Here is a 12,133-nt window from a genome sequence, read left to right as displayed (position 1 = left end):
TCATGTTAGACAAGAAGTCTTCTGCAGCAGGGAAGGTGAGGGGGTGAGTGAGAGTGGCTGGTCATGAAAGGAGCTGTTAGGCAACTGCTGAGAGGGTATCTTAAATAGAAACGAGCCATTCTATTCCAGAAACAAGATGTTTCCATTAAAATCAAGCCTCAGGATATGCTATTGATAATATGTTTATTCAAAGAGCTGCTGTTTGAATACCTTACAATAGCTTTTAAGTTGGAAACAAAACCAGAATGTAGAGATCTGGTAAAGGAGAATGAATCCAGAACAAGTGATTTAAGAGCCCCTGAATTGAAACAGACAACAGCATGTCCATTGCATGAGAGATGCTAAGAGGGAGGAAAATGAAGTCACCTAAGTTCATGGGAAAGGAAGGAGCAATTGACCTAGCAAAACAAACACCACACTCTATAGCTATGGTTACAGCAACTGTACAACTAAAACAGTTATGTGGATTGACACCATTTCTAACATCACTGATGCATGGATTATTGCTATGAATTCTGTTGTTAGTACAATTATAGTTATTAATTATTGATGATTAAAAATAAGGTGCATGAACATGGTCCTTCTTCAGAGTAAGCCCTACCCACATTGCCCCAAAAAAGACAGAGAGTGGACAGGGTCAGAATATGCCGACCTCTCACTGTGGTATAAAATGTAGCCTCCATGAAAAAGAGGGAGCATGGCTTCTGGTCAACTTCATACCCAGAAACTTGGGGAGAAGCCAGACCAGGAGGGACTTCATGCAATGGGAAGGCTTTGCTTCTCTACAGGCTTGGAATTAACCCCAGGGAAGCATTATCTCCACCTGTTGCTTTGAGCACGGAAAGTCCCTGAATGAAATGCTTAATATTACTTAAGAGTAAAATTGGCAGATAAATTGCAGGACACTCAAATGTGAATTTCAGGTAAATAATGAATGAATTTTTATCACATCCCAAATACTGCAGAGGACATATTTATACTAAAATTTGTTTTCATTGTTCATCTGAAATTCAAATTTATCTGGGCATCCTGTATTTGTATTTGTTAGGTCTAAAGAGACAAGCCATATACAACTGTTTTTTGTAACTCTCATCCCACAAAAAAAATTAGGAAAGTGATTTTTTGAGTTTTAGAGAACCTTAAAATTAATGTTGAGACCCTAGGAAATTTCTTATGTGCTCGTATGTTTGGTGAAATAATAGGAAGGCAGCACAGCAAAGTGTTTCAGATTGCAGGTTTTCAGTCTGATGGTCCCAAGTTGAAATTTCAAGCTCTTTGACCTTGGGCAAGTTACAGATCCCCAGACTGCAGATAAACTGATACTGACAGAATTTATTGATGCCTACTTCATACCTCATACTGTTATTGTAATGAAATTAGATAAAATAGGTGCTTAGCATAGTGCTTGACATAGTATAAATGCTTTATATATGCCAAGAGTTGTTATAATTGTTACTATAAAAAATGCGGATGATCAGATTAAAAGAAACCCTTATTTGAGAATATTCCTTAGAACCTTATGTTTATGGTTTTCTTTTACTTAATGTTATTATATCTGTTTATCTGTATTCTTCCAACCGGAAAAAAAAGTCACGTAGTGAATTAAATTTCTAATAATGTCAGAGTCTAATAGGTTCAGAATGCCAGTGGAGGCCTTCAGTTTTGAAAAACAGAAAGAAGATATTAGTCATTCCAGGAAGGTCAAAGTATATGGTGTAGAAAGGGTGAGATTGAGGTAATTATGTTCCCACTGCATAGTTTCACATAATGCCTCCAGTTAGCCTGCGGTCCCATGGCGATCCCAACGCCCCACCATTAGGTTTCCCATGCTCTTTATAGCAGTAAGCAGACCTTAAACCAAATACATTCCGGAGACTTAATAACATGGTACAAACACTTTACTGGGTTGGCTCAGGAGATTGTATTTGTGTATATATGGAGAGAGAAAGAGAACACGGACACATTATTCGTGGGAGAGGTTCAATGTGTGGATGGGAAGATATTCTAAAAATACATTCTCTTTACTTGGATTTATATGAATGGTTATTCTGCAATTCTCCTTCAGAGAGAAGGAAGAAAAATATTAAGGCAAGCATGGAGCAGTGGGAGGTGCTTGGCTGAAGGCCTTCCTGAGGTTCTCCTAAGCTCCTCAATAGCCCAGCTTGTGGACTCTCCATCCCTGAGTACTTGGCCCAAGACGCAAACTCTGGCATGCTGTATTGCTCCATGTGAGCTGGGGAACAAATACATGAAATATGCACAGAATAAAAAGATAGAGATTGTTGGCTGACCAAAAAGGAAGTCTCCTCTTTTCCTTGTAAAACAAGCCAAAGCTTCCCCCCAGATGCAAAGTATTTGAAAAGAAGAGCACCTGTGGGTAACTCCTTACTGGTTGTGGGGAGGATTTTCCCACCTTTGCTTCTTGACACTTAATCTACTGAGTCCATTATTGCTGAGTTTATGGTGAGAACCATGATTCTCAACAGGTGATTCTCAAAAGGGAAGACTGGGCAGTTTCAATAACGATAATCAGTATTCTAATATTTCACATTAAGGAAAAGAAAGTCTATTCATTCCACCATACACACTATAGCAAGAAAAACTAGGCCAAAGTCTTCTTCACCAATATAGATATGGTAGATATGGAAAAGAACTGGTGTAGGGGCAGGAATGAAGATGGGAACACCCCCACAAGAAGCCAGTAACAGAATATCCTTGGGAAGAGTGAGATTCTTGTCCATCAAAAAGAAGTAGGAACTAAACAAGGTCAAGAACATGAGGTTGGAGGTTACACTGTGTGGCTGGAGAGAAGGCACACAGAGACTGAGAAATTGAGAAGGCAAGGACACTGCTGACAGGGCAAGGTGGAAGGTGGTGGAGTGGGTGACGGTGCTATTTCTGGCTTTCACAGATAAATGAGAGAATAAGGGATACAACTGACAACACTGAGTTGTCACTGAGTTGCCCCTCAGAGGGGAAAAGAGGAATTTCTCTCCTAGAAACCTCAGTTTTGCTATTGTTGTCATTATTGTTGTGTTAACTTCACTCCAAGAAGATCAGCGCCCATGAACATACCCTACACTGGAAAAACTGACTTGCTAAAAAAGAAACTCTATAAAGCAGACTAACTCTGAGGGACTTTTCCTCTTGACTCTTTTCCTTGTTGATACGTGACCCCGTGTCCCAACACATTGTTAGGTCCTGCCATTAAAAGATTGCAGAATGTGTTTAATAAAAACATTTTAGATCTCTTTAACCATCTGCTTTCTTTTTTCTTATCTTGGTCACTTGCTTTGAAAAAGGTCCCATGAGATCACACTAAGACCTCCAGTTGCTAGCCTGGGTTATCACTCTGCATTGCTGTTCCAACAATTCAATTAGGTAATCTGAACCCCTTACATGCAGTCATTATTTCATTCATTTATTCACCCAACAAGCTGGTTTGGAGCCTTACCTGGAAAGAGCAATAAAATAGGCACAAGGAGGAATAGAAAGAAGGTATAGTCTCATCTTTGCCCTCAGGGGTGAGCAATTGAAGAGAGAAAAAAAATAAGTGGCCATTATATACAGAACAATGTACTAACATTCTATAAGAGTGGCTACAAGGTAAGTGCCATGGAGATAATGTGAAAAAAGTATTATTCCTGTGCTAGACCAGTAGGACACAAAACTTACTTTCCAAACACCAAAATAGGCTTCAAAAACCTTATTTTAGAGGAACTGGAATATAGCAGTGGTGGTAATAGCAATAACAGTATGGCTCGTAGCTGACACTCTTTGAGTACTTACCACATGCCGATACTGACGTAAACACTTCCCATGAGTAATTTCCAGTAACTTTCATGACAAATCAATGTGATTGGTATCGTTATTATCTCATTTGATACACATAGAAACTGAGGCACAGAGCATTTGCCCACGCCCCTACTTGTAAGTGGCACAGCTAGGAAGGAGTTTATAAAAGCAGTTCAACTGTGCAAAAGTAGCTAGGAAGAGGTGATTAGATAAATATAAATATATATAGGAATACTTCTAGTCAAAGTTTTGGGAATTCCTTTTTTTTTTTTTGAAACGGAGTCTTGCTCTACTGCCTGGCTGGAGTGCAGTGGCTTGATCTCAGTTCACTGCAACCCCTAACTCCTGGGTTCAAGCGATTCCCCTGCCTCAGCCTCCCAAGTAGCTAGGATTACAGGCACATGCCACCACGCCCAACTAATTTTTCATATTTTAGTAGAGACAGGGTTTCACCATGTTGGCCAAGATAGTCTCTATCACCTGACCTTGTGATCCACCCGCCTCGGCCTCCCAAAGTGCTGGGATTACAGGCGTGAGCCACCGCACCCTGCCGGGAATTTCTTAAAATGAAGAAATATAAAATGCAATTTAAAGACCATTTTTGCAGTGCTTGTTAGATGAGTAGCATAAGTTACAAAAAGTTGAGATAACTTCCCTTCCCCATCTAGTCTAATAACTACTTTTTAAAACTACTCACGTAAGAAAGAAAAAAACTAATACTTGTTGACTTCTACTATGTCCCATCAACCTCCATGAATTATCTGAATACTAAATAGTGAAAATTACACCCATTTTACAGATGAGTTCATTGACATTTAAAAGTGGTAAGTACCTTAACCAAATTTTCATATTCCTTTGTCTGCTTTCTGTACACCAGGGAGTCTCCCTGATAGAGCACTTTTTTTTTCAACTATAGAGTCTTCTTATCCTATTTTCTCTTTATAATGATATTCTAGGGTGTGTCCTCCATGTGATGCTACAGTCTATCTTAAAAGCTATTGATTTAGATTAATAAGTAGGAAATTCATAACAGTATTACCTATGGAATACCTGGTCTATGTTATGGAATTTATTATAACATTGCTAAAAAATAAAGAATTCCATTCCCTAGTGTTCCAGAGTTCTCTGATTTAACCAGAGGAAATCTTTTCTTTTAACATGATAAAATAAAAATAACAGAAACTTTGCCATTTGAACTTTTTTTTTTTTTGAGACAGAGTCTCCCTCTGTCACCCAGGCTGGAGTACAGTGGTTCTATCTTGGCTCGTTGCAACCTCTGCCTCCCGGATTCAAGCAATTCTCCTGCCTCAGCCTCCCAAGTAGCTGGGACTACAGGCATGAGCCACTGCACCTGGCCATTTGAACTATTTTTAAGGGCACAGTTCAGTGGCATTGACTATATTCATGTTGTTATAAAACCATCACCATCAATCTCCAGAACTTTTTCATTTTCCCAAACTGAAACCCATTAAACAATAACTTCCAATTAACTCCTTCCTCCAGCCCCTGGCAACCACAATTCTACTTTGTCTCTATGAATTTAACTACTCTAAATACCCCATATACATAATCATGCAGTACTTATCCTTTTGTGCCTGGCTTATTTCATTTAGCATAATGTCTTTGAGGCTCACCCATGTTGTAGCATGTGTCAGAATTGCATTCCTTTTTAAAACTGAATAATACTCTGTTTATATGTACACTATGTTTTGTCCATTCATTTTGTTGATGGACATTTGGGTTGTTTCTACCTTTTGGCTACTGTGAGTAATGCTGCTATGAATATTGCTGTACAAGCCTCTGTTTGAGTTCTTGCTTTCAGTTTTTTGGGGGTGTATACCTAGAAGTGGAATTGCTGGATCATATGGTACAGAGAAAGTTTTAAGACTTGGAATCTTATAGGGGCCAGGTAAAAAGAACTGAATGAATCTAGCTCAGTAAAGAAACGCATCCTGTGAGTGGTGGGCCTCAATAACAGGAAATGGAAGAATCCCTCTTCCAGAGTGGCAGCCACCTCTCAGCATTGCCAGGTCTTCTGGTTTTGTTTTGTTTTTGTGTCTTTTTCAAAAGAAGACAGAATTTGGATTCATAAGTGAAATTGCTGACTCAAATTTTTTTAATGCCCTGTAGGCTGAGTACATCTGAGGGCCAGATTCAGCCCAAAGATCATTTATTTGCAGCCTCTGCTTTACAGTATTTTGAAGTTCACCTTTCGTTACAGGCAGAATATGGGCTTACAACCAGACAGATGCACTGTGAATCCAGCTCCACAACTTTCTGGCTGTTTGACTTTGGGCAAATTGGACCATCTTTTAGATACTCAGTTCCTTTGATTGTAAAATAAATAGAAATACACCTGCCTTGCAAAATTCTTGTTAAATTTAAATGAAATAATATATGTAAGCTGCCCAACACAAAGTTAGCCCTCATTTCTCTCAGTCTGTCCCTCCTTCCTTTCCCTCATTTTTCCACTCTCTGCCTCTATCTTCAGGTAAAGCTTTATACTATCTTGTTAAAAGTATTTTGTTATCAAACTCTTTACTTATTCCATAAATTCGAGTACTTTTAACTTTTGCTTAAAATTTGCTGATTATCCAACATTGGAGAAGAAGGCTGTCATTTAGTTTTTATAATCATTGTGTCTTTTATGGTTCTTTAAACAGCCTTTCCCCAGCAATAGGAGGATCTGAGCAGTTAAGAGAAATGAATGCTAAATTCCTAGAAAAGCTAAAGAAAAAAGCCAACAGCATCTGGGCACGGTGGCTCATGCCTGTAATCCCAACACTTTGGGAGGCCAAGACGGGTGGATCACAAAGTCAGGAGTTCAAGACCAGCCTGGCCAAGATGGTGAAACCCTGCCTCTACTAAAAATACAAAAAAATTAGCTGGACATGGTGGCAGGTGCCTGTAATCCCAGCTACTTGGGAGGCTGAAGCAGACAATTCCTTGAACTTGGGAGGCGGAGGTTGCAGTGAGCGGAGATCATGCCACTGCACTCCAGCCTGGGCAACAGAGCGAGACTCTATCTCAAAAAAAAAAAAAACAGCTTTGATACGACAAGGACGATACCTTTTTTCCTCTCATAATTAAATTTTTAAATCTGACTTGTCACAGTTTCTTGAATTAAAATGCCAAAAACCCTCCCCTACTTTAGAGTTTTTTCTGGCTTATCGTAACCACATAAATATAATGATGGCCAGACATAATTTTAAGAACTTTGATTGGTTAAAAACCATTAAAACCAGATTGCTAGTATATGCTTTGAGTCCAAACCTTAGCATTTCCAAACAATCATTTTTTTTCTAAAATAAGTAAACCTAGTCTATTGATGTATAGTGACCATATAGAAGAATATTTAAATACCTACTCATATTTGCAAAAGAGCAGCATTCTTTTTCAACTGTTTTTCTTTTTTGCTCTTGGTGTGGTAAAGTTAAATTCTGGGAAATGGTTTACTAAAGGGAAGTTTAACCACAGATGTTTGTAATTCCAGCTTAAGTTTCCCATCAAAGTCTTAATGAAATTCAGCTGCCAGCAGTTCGGCTCTGAATCTGAGTCTTTTTATCATGAGAAACTTCGGGGAAACAACATTCTGAAGCTGAATAGTAATGGGAAAATTTCCATATTCAGCCCAAATCTTCTCCATAAAGAAAAAAATACATAAACAAATTCTGTTAAAAGCGGGAGGAGACATGGGCGAATATAATTTGAGTAATATGCAAAATGACCTTCTTTTCACTCCCAGGACTTTCTTAGTTTTTATGTTGTGTTTCGGGGGAGGCTAGAGATCCGTGTTTACCTAAATGGAGTGAAGTATACACATTTTTTACTTCATGAGAACTGATGAGTTAGAGAAATCCCGTAACATTAAGAGCTGCATTAGCACAAGTCTTTTGCAGAGTAGACCAGTAATCCAGGCTGTATTCTACAGCTAAAAGGGCCCCTGAGCATGATGAAGACTTTGCACATTAATATTTATTTTGAAATTATGCTATTTTGGTGTGGCATGATTGCTTCAAAGGAAATCAAGGACTCTAGCAATCAAAAGTACCTTCACTAAAACTTCCCTCACACACACAACTATTACATGGAACACTGTTGTCTATGTACAAAGTGAAATGCAACATGGCATGCTGAACTAAGCAGCTCTAGAAAGCCAAATGTCAGTCCAAAGAAACACATAACATAGACACCAGCCAAAGGGAAGAGAAATGTCTAGTAAGCCTCAGGCCCTGGGATGCTAGGACTATAGAACCCTCTAGAATCACAGCACAGAGCCACAGCACAAATTCGGCGTCTGAAAACCCTGTCAAGCCTCTTCTTCCACAGCAGAGGTAGTCCAGGATGCCTTTCAAGCTTCATGGCTACATGTGTGTGTTTCCCTTTGATGAACAGTGATACAATTTGACAAGCTGAAGGTGTTACCTAAGTCTCACCTCTTTTCCTGCTATCCATCCTGAGTCCTAGGTGGTTCTGTCAACCCCCAGGTCACAGATGAGGTGCTAAATGCCTGCTATTTGGAGATTAAACAGTCTGAATATCTAGAGATGGGCTGCGGTTTAATTGAAGTACATGAATAATTGCCTCATTTTATATTGTTCCTTTGAAATTGTTGTCTGCCACCGTTAATGCCAATAGACACCCTGAAATTCCATTCATAAGAGACCTGAAGCTTCTCCTGCAGCACACAATTCAGCATAAAGGAGACTTGTTTGAATGCGGAGTCGGTGGGTGGTTATTATTGGCTACATAAATCTATCATACCTTGCAGCATGAGCCGTGAAATCAAAGGAATCATAGACTGTCAGATTTAGAGAGGAAGTATCGAGATTCAACTCTCTCATTTGGTAGGTGAGAAACCTAAGCTGAGAAGAGAGGGGAGGTGTGGGTGCTTGACCCCGGGACACGATGCCCATTAACAGTAGTACACGTGTCACAGGGTAAACCCCCAAATTGGAGTTCAGCCTGGGAGGCCACGTGGGTTCTTGGCTTCACACAGGGAGGAATTTAAGAGCCAGCCGACAGAGTAAAATGAAAGCAAGTTTATTCAGAAAGTAAAGGAATAAAAGGGTGTGTACTCTATAGACAAGCAGTCCTGAGGGCTGCTGGTTGTCTGTGTTTATGGTTATTTCTTGATCATATGCTAGACAAGGGATGGATTATTTATGAGTTTTCCAGGAAAGGGATGGGGAAGTCTCAGAACCATGAGTTTCTCCCCCTTTCAGGCCTCATAGGGTAACTTCCAGACATTTCATGGCATTTGTAAACTGTCATGGCGCTGGTGGGAGTTTCTTTTGGTAGGCTAATGTATTATAATTAGCATGTAATGAGCAGTGAGGGAGACCAGAGGTGGCTTTTATTACCATCTTGGTTTTGGCATGGTTTGCCCAGCTTCTTTACTGCATCCTGTTTTATCAGCGGGGTCTTTGTGACCTGTTACCTTGTGAAACCAGTCCTGCTGGTTCTCACTTTTTGCCTCATGTTCTTTTCAATTGTCTTAATGGACTGAATCATCCTAGCTTTGTTTTGTTTATTTATGTGTTTTTGAGACAGAGCTCTGTTGCCCAGGCTGGGGTGCAGTGGCACAATCTCTGCTCACTGCCACATCCGCCTCCCAGGTTCAAGCGATTCTCCTGCCTCAGCCTCCTGAATAGCAGGGATTACAGGCACCTGCCACCATGCCCAGCTAATTTTTGTACTTTTAGTAGAGACAGGATTTCACCATTTTGGCCAGGCTGGTCTTGAACTCCTGACCTCAGGCAATCCACCTGCCTGGGCCTCCCAAAGTCCTGGGATTACAGGCATGAGCCACCGTGCCCAGCCTCATCCTAGCTTTAGAACTAGTGATTATTACCTGAGCATATCTAGATATCTTGTAAAAGATATCTATTTCTAATATATTATTACTCTTTTACTCTTTATTGTTTCTGTTTATCCTTAAGTTGAGTCGTCAGTAGGAGATTCTCATGGAGCTGAGTAGAGCTAGACTATGAGTCTGTAACTATTCTGATTCTTGGCTCCATCACTAACAACCAGATCACCCTTGCCAGGTAAAGAAACCTGGTCAATTCCTCTACCTGCTGGGTCCTCAGTCTCTATACTAAAAAAAATTAAAAATGATTACTTCTAGCAACAAAATTCTACAATTATTTAATAAATAGGTTAAAATTTATGCCAGTTAAAGGGAACCTGGCTTAAGATACTGAATCACGTAGTCATAGCTGTTGCCCTAGTTAGAACCCAAGACTTTAAGAGTCCAGAGCCTGAAGGAAACACAGGGTCCTGGCCTGTGGAACGGGGGGTGGGGAGGGGTGGTTCCTAACAACTCCAGATGTGGGGCTGGGGCTGATCTGCAGCACAGGTTACCAGCCCAGCCACAGACATGAGCCTCTCCAAGATGACACAACAACGAGGCTTCCCAGACAGCCTAAGTACGTCTCCATGTGGTCAATGAATGTTCATGGGTCTCCCATGCCAGGGTCCAAGGGTGCTGCCCCCTACTCTATCTGGACCCTCCAGAATGACCCTAAACCTATCCCCACTGCAGACAGACAGCAAAGTAGACAATGGAAGAGATCAGGGACTGGAGACCTACTGAGCAGAGACTCATGTCAACACATAACAGTTCAGTGCCAAATGGCAGAGGGTCCAGAGAGGAGAAGGTATTTTTACTCAATGAGAAAGGAAGGGAAAGCCAGTGACAGATTATTAATCATTATAAACATCAACATGAAATACTCACGTTATATTATACAGAGTAGAGCTGTCCACTAAATCTTAATGACAATGTAAAGAAGAATCTTGCAGAACACAACATGTGGAAGCAAATATTCAAGGAACTGTCTCGAAGTCAGAATTGTTGATGTGAGGGGATGTGCACTAGTGTCTAAATGCCCTGATTGTTGCCGGCTATGGGGAAAAGGGGTCTAAAACGTTGCTACTGAAAGTGTGGTCCAAAGATGGCAGCATCAGCATCACCTGGGAATGTGTTAGAGATGCAGAATCTCAGGTTCCACCCAGATTTTCACCATATTCCCAGGCTGTTTATCTGTACATTAAAATATGAGAAATGCTAGGCTCTCAAATACGGGTGGGCTTGAATTTTGAATGGACTTAGGGGAAATTGCAAATGCAGAAAATGTCAAAAATGTTTGATATAATTATGGAGGAAGACCCAAAAAACATAAATTATGGCTAAGTCTAGTAAGGGGGTTCACAAGCTGACCCGTGCTACCTGAAAATGTGTACTTCAGAATAAAACACAAGCCTCAAAGCAAACTGCTGTTTTGAGGCATCTAAAGGAAGCTGATAAGGTAAAGTCACTTCCTGAAACCATGGCACACACACACTGGGTGCTCAGAATGTATTTTTTGAGAAAAGACATGAAATGACATGGCAGGTTTTTTTACTCCCACCTAACTCTTCTCAGCACCCATAGCCCAGATACCAAAACACTGAAGACTCTCTGTCCTTGAAGGAAGTAAAGCAGAGGCAGGGGAAGAATTTACTTGGGGAATCTGCTCAAAAATAGGATGTTGCTCACACTTTTCAGGGAATAGTGGAATTGTGATGTTTTTCTTGGTAACAAGGGAGTCATTCTGATTCAGGATGTCTCTTCAGGGAGTGAGGAGTGTAGTCTGTGTCCTAGACTAGAAAGATAATGTTAGGAGACAGGGAAGACCCAGTTCCCCAAAATGAAAATTGCCAATTGCTCTTCCTCCAGCTGGTCCTTTTCTAGAGGGATTGAAATCCGCAGGAAAGTGCTTTTGAGTCAGGTCTGTGTCTCCTTCTCTATCAGAGCCAACGTCCCCATTCTCCCAGCAGACTCCAGCTATCCTTGATGCAGCATTTTAGCTATAATTACTAAGAACTTGATTAGCACTTGCTGTGTTGCAAGTACTGTTCTAAGCACTTATGTGTATTATAAATTCACTTATTCCTCATAACAACCCCATGAGGAAGGCATTAATATTAACCCCATTTTACTGATGACGAAAATGAGCCAGATAGCAGTTAAGTAACTTACGGTCATAGCTAGGAAATCTGACCTTAAGCTCGTAACCTTCACATTATAATGACCCTCTGACATCTGTTTCTAAGTCTCAGAGTGCCTTAGCAATATCCCAGCTAATAAAGGTTTCCCATACTACCGCAGCAGTCTTAGCAGTTGACAAGTCTGTAAAGAACATTTAAATTGGTGGTATGTTTAGTCTTTGGCCTTGTTTTTAAGTTATAGAGTAAACCAAGTATCATCTCAGTAACAATGGGGAGTCCTTCCCTTAAATATAGGAGGAGTAACAGTTGATTAAATTTCTGAATGTATATATATATATATATA

At 40.3% G+C, this 12,133-nt stretch overlaps 1 protein-coding gene and 1 long non-coding RNA gene across 10 annotated transcripts in view; one reads left to right on the top strand and one right to left on the bottom strand.

Moving 5' to 3' along the window:
- The window catches only part of LAMA4 (laminin subunit alpha 4), a 151,523-nt gene that overhangs the window by 1,227 nt on the left and 138,163 nt on the right, over positions 1 to 12,133 (top strand). The gene's annotated exons all lie outside the window — the stretch shown is intronic.
- Positions 1 to 12,133, bottom strand: part of LOC129039580 (uncharacterized) — a 68,247-nt gene that overhangs the window by 51,337 nt on the left and 4,777 nt on the right. The gene's annotated exons all lie outside the window — the stretch shown is intronic.

This window comes from Pongo pygmaeus, chromosome 5 (genome assembly GCF_028885625.2).
Source record: "Pongo pygmaeus isolate AG05252 chromosome 5, NHGRI_mPonPyg2-v2.0_pri, whole genome shotgun sequence".
In the NCBI taxonomy this organism is placed as follows: Eukaryota; Metazoa; Chordata; class Mammalia; order Primates; family Hominidae; genus Pongo; species Pongo pygmaeus.
Note: the sequence above shows the minus strand (reverse complement) of the source record. Positions and strands in the feature narration are given on the sequence as shown.